The 4,675-nt window shown below is 48.4% G+C and overlaps 1 non-coding gene across 1 annotated transcript; it reads left to right on the top strand.

Annotated features, from left to right (window-relative positions):
• The first annotated feature begins 4,032 nt into the window (after nt 1-4,032).
• On the top strand, nt 4,033-4,105 carry Trnat-agu (transfer RNA threonine (anticodon AGU)). Its single transcript has one exon. It is a non-coding gene; the product is annotated as a tRNA-Thr (tRNA).
• The last annotated feature ends 570 nt before the right edge of the window (nt 4,106-4,675 follow it).

The raw sequence follows: 4,675 nt of genomic DNA, 5'->3' as shown, positions 1-4,675 counted from the left end.
TTTTAAAAAAACAGTAATTGTACCGACAATCTAGATACACTAATTAAGGCAATTTCAGGGTCTACGGTGGAAATACAGATGCCGTGGGGTTGTGGGCGCCGTAATTTTACGGTTTGTTCTGAGGCCGCAACCACTTTCAGCGTATTTTCCGCGCTTTCGCGCGTCGACATCGCCCCGCGTTGACGGTGTCCGCAAAATGCACGGCGACGTGAGCTGACGCGGAAGCTACGACGATGTCTATGCTGCTCGCCAGATATCAGTGTCGACACAGGGCCCGAAAGCATCCGAAAGCAGGTGATATCGCCCGGATTCTATGTCGATCTCCTTGGTTTAGGCCATTACGTTCGCAGAAAACAATCATTTTTTTACGTGCGGTAATTTGGTCTTTTGAGGCAAATTACAAGCTATTTCTGTTCAAAAGTGCGCAATCCTTCGTGGCTAGCTTGGCTTTCATAGGGGAGATCGGGAGTTTGGAGTAGCTTTTTGTGAATTAAATACGGGAGCTCTTGGTACATCGCTTGTAGTGTTTGCATGATGTGCTTGTCTGCAAGATCGGTGCGTAACGAACAAAGTTTATCAACGCCAGAAATCTAGCGGTGCATTCAATTTTATTCGCGACGACCGTAGCTTGCATAGGGGGAACGATGAAGGGCGATACCTTTTCTTCGCTTATATAAGGGAGCCGTGGTCACATCCCTTGCAGTATTAGCATAACCGGCCTCGCCTTCAAGATCGGTGCGGAAGAAACAAGCATTAGCACTGCCGAAATTTGTCAAATACGACCAAAACGAATCTCTCGACAATATCGTTGGGAGCCTCTGTTAGGGTTAGAAATTCTTGTGTCCACGCAGTTTTCCGGCGTGGTCGAGTGGATTGGAGCTTAGGTGCTGGCGTTGTGTTTTGAAAGTGTTGTGTTTTGAAAATCTCACGGTTTTTTTTAGTTTTTTTGCAATGAGGGTGTCATCAACTTTTTTTTTCAAGGCAAGAAATGCCAAAATACCTTGCCGTTTGACCTACAAGTGACGTTTGACGGTAACCTCAGTATTAAGGCAGCCCTAAAATTTGCTTTGCTCACACTTTGAATTCATGAGGCTGCAGTTGGTACATAACATAAAGGTTAAATCAAGTAGAAAGTAAAGCCATGCTAATTGCGTCTTCGTTCATCATCCTATTATATCTGGTTCAGATTTGACGGCGATGACCCCCGCCCGCTCCACCCCTCTTCCGCCCCCCCCCCCCACGAAAAAAAACCTTACAAGGCTCGTAAGCAACGTCGCTTGTGAACAAATTCTGCACAAAGTCCCTGCCTCTTTCCGCGAGGTTTGGTATTGGGCTACTGTTTTGAAGCTCAAAGGTTCAAGGCAATTGGTGGATTACAATACTTGCACAAAACCCCTCGGTAACTTCAATACAGTACGCCTACCGAGAGTTTGAAAATAAAGTATAGCAGATATAGCAAAAATAAATGTAACTGCGATAGACATGTTTGAAGTAAAAAACGGACATACCAGCAACATCTGAAAAACGTCAGCAAAATATGTCTTAATATTGACAACAAATGAAGCAGCAGCAACATCGAGAGTACGTCTTTAGCAAAGTTGAAAGGACGTCCGAATTAACGTACCAGCAACGTTATCTCAACATTGCACATTGCACATTGTACGGATGTCTAATAGAGATACTGCTGGGACATAGACGTTCGGATCTCTTTGGGACGTCGCAGAGATGTTAGTAATACATAATAAATAAATAAATAAATAAATAAATAAATATATATATATATATTGTAACGAGAAGATGAGGAAGTGGACTGTGCAGCTTAGTGCGATGGGCATGTTACATCGACGAAAACGAAGACGGTTGGCGTGGGGTTATCGCTCGTGCTGTGATGGCCGCATTGTAAACAGCTTGCATCTCTTTCTGTAAATAGATCGCTTCAGCATCGACCATGGTTCATGTCATCCGTCCTACCGCCACGTAACATGTTTGGTGGAGGTGCGGGGTACAGTCCCATCCCGGCCTCGAGCTTCACCTCGCCTCGACTCATGAAGCGGTCTCACCCTGGCTCTTGGAAAGCGTCGGCCCGCCCCAGCCCCGGTGAGCCATGGAAGCGACCATTCCCCAGCCCCGTGTCCTTTGCCCATGCCCCGCCGAGACCAGACGAACTGACCAGCCACGACCAGACGTAGAGCCGACGACGTTCCCCCGCCCAGATCTCCGGCGCTTCTCCGAGGGCTTTGGATGCTGCCTCGTGGGGTCGGCGGTGGTCACAGCTGTTCCGGGGCCGGTGCTTATCATGACAGTCACCATCATATGCGGCGGCCAGGACTTCACTATATATACTCATCTCATCTCGTACTCACCGCAGCTATCGACGTAAAAACTTTCCGGCTGTGCGTCGACATCATCGAACTCGCACTGGTTGCTACCGACGGATTCTCCGCGACGGGAAAAGCCTTGCCCCGAAGAAAAATTGAGTTACTGGTGCAACAGCTTGTGGACCAAGAGCTGCCTGTAGCTACCCGGTTGAGAGGCCCCAATAACAAAGCTGAGCGTCGTACAGGCACATCCAACCACACAGCCCCCGTCTTCTGCAATTGCGCTCAACCTATCAGCAACCACGGGCACTACTGCGGCTGGCACTCGAGCACTGCTAAGACAAGGTCGAGCTGCCGACTCTGACCCTCGCAGGTGAAAGGAATCAACGGCACCGCCTTCGAGTCGTATCCCTACGGCCTCGACCGGGATGGTCGTCTTTGCCCAAAGGGGTAGTGTCACGGGACCAGTGGACAATGCCCCATGGTGGCATAGCTCGGCATCAAAGACGACGTAGAAGAGGGCGCGTGCAGACTCAGCGGACTCGGCCATGGCCGCTTGTAAATACTGTAAATAGATCGTTATACCACATTACATCGTTCGTCTCATCTATGTCCTGCCGCCGCGTAACAATATATATATATATATATATATATATATATATATATATATATATATATATATATATACAAAATAAGGGTTGGCAGTCAAGAAAACCTCGGAAAGCAAAGGGGAGGTTGTGGTGAGTTATAGAAAGAGAGGAAGAATTTTTTTAGTCGAAAAGAAAGTGGTGAAAAAATGCCCGCCGGGTGGGATCCGAACCCACGACCTCCAGAATACCGGTCTGGTGTGATAACCACTACGCTACCGGCGGGGCTGTTTCCCCAGCACTTTCTCGGATATTTATGTTAAGGTATTCTTGTTTCCTGCACTTGGGGGTGGTAGCCAGCGCCACTCGGACTACTCGGGGTGAAGGGGACCTCCTTTTTAACCCCCGGGAAGTGACTCGAGTGTCTACGACATGTCGAGAGTGGTCGACCAGCGTTGAACCCTCTTAAGCTCCCTTTGGCACCAAGACTGCCAGAACAGAGGCCCTCGCTAAGCATATAGCCAGTCAGAAAATGGGAAATGAGGGGCTCCGTGAAATAAGACAGAAAATAATGGTTGGCAGTCAAGAAAACCTCGGAAAGCAAAGGGGAGGTTGTGGTGAGTTATAGAAAGAGAGGAAGAATTTTTTGAGTCGAAAAGAAAGTGGTGAAAAAATGCCCGCCGGGTGGGATCCGAACCCACGACCTCCAGAATACCGGTCTGGTGCGATAACCACTACGCTACCGGCGGGGCTGTTTCCCCTGCACTTTCTCGGGTATTTATGTTAAGGTATTCTTGTTTCCCAAGTGCAGGAAACAAGAATACCTTAACACCCCCAAGTGCAGGAAACAAGAATACCTTAACACCCCCAAGTGCAGGAAACAAGAATACCTTAACACCCCCAAGTGCAGGAAACAAGAATATCTTAACACCCCCAAGTGCAGGAAACAAGAATACCTTAACACCCCCAAGTGCAGGAAACAAGAATACCTTAACACCCCCAAGTGCAGGAAACAAGAATACCTTAACACCCCCAAGTGCAGGAAACAAGAATACCTTAACACCCCCAAGTGCAGGAAACAAGAATACCTTAACATAAATACCCGAGAAAGTGCTGGGGAAACAGCCCCGCCGGTAGCATAGTGGTTATCGCACCAGACCAGTATTCTGGAGGTCGTGGGTTCGGATCCCACCCGGTGGGCATTTTTTCACAACTTTCTTTTCGACTCAAAAAATTATTCCTCTCTTTCTATGACTCACCACAACCTCCCCTTTGCTTTCCGAGGTTTTCTTGAATGCAAACCCTTATTTTCTGTCTTATTTCACGGAGCCCCTCATTTCCCATTTTCTGATTGGCTATATGCTTAGCGAGGGCCTCTGTTCTGGCAGTCTTGGTGCCAGAGGGAGCTTAAGAGGGTTCAACGCTGGTCGACCACTCTCGACATGTCGTATACACTCGAGTCACTTCCCGGGGGTTAAAAAGGAGGTCCCCTTCCCCCCGAGTAGTCCGAGTGGCGCTGGCTACCACCCCCAAGTGCAGGAAACAAGAATACCTTAACATAAATACCCGAGAAAGTGCTGGGGAAAAAGCCCCGCCGGTAGCGTAGTGGTTATCGCACTAGACCGGTATTCTGGAGGTCGTGGGTTCGGATCCCACCCGGCGGGCATTTTTTCACCACTTTCTTTTCGACTCAAAAAATTCTTCCTCTCTTTCTATGACTCACCACAACCTCCCCTTTGCTTTCCGAGGTTTTCTTGACTGCCAACCCTT

Source organism: Haemaphysalis longicornis, unplaced genomic scaffold (genome assembly GCF_048455015.1).
Source record: "Haemaphysalis longicornis isolate Haplotype H1 unplaced genomic scaffold, Haemaphysalis longicornis Haplotype H1 scaffold_5, whole genome shotgun sequence".
Lineage (NCBI taxonomy): Eukaryota > Metazoa > Arthropoda > Arachnida > Ixodida > Ixodidae > Haemaphysalis > Haemaphysalis longicornis.
The sequence above is the reverse complement of the archived record's forward strand: the minus strand, read 5'-3'. Positions and strand labels throughout refer to the sequence as shown.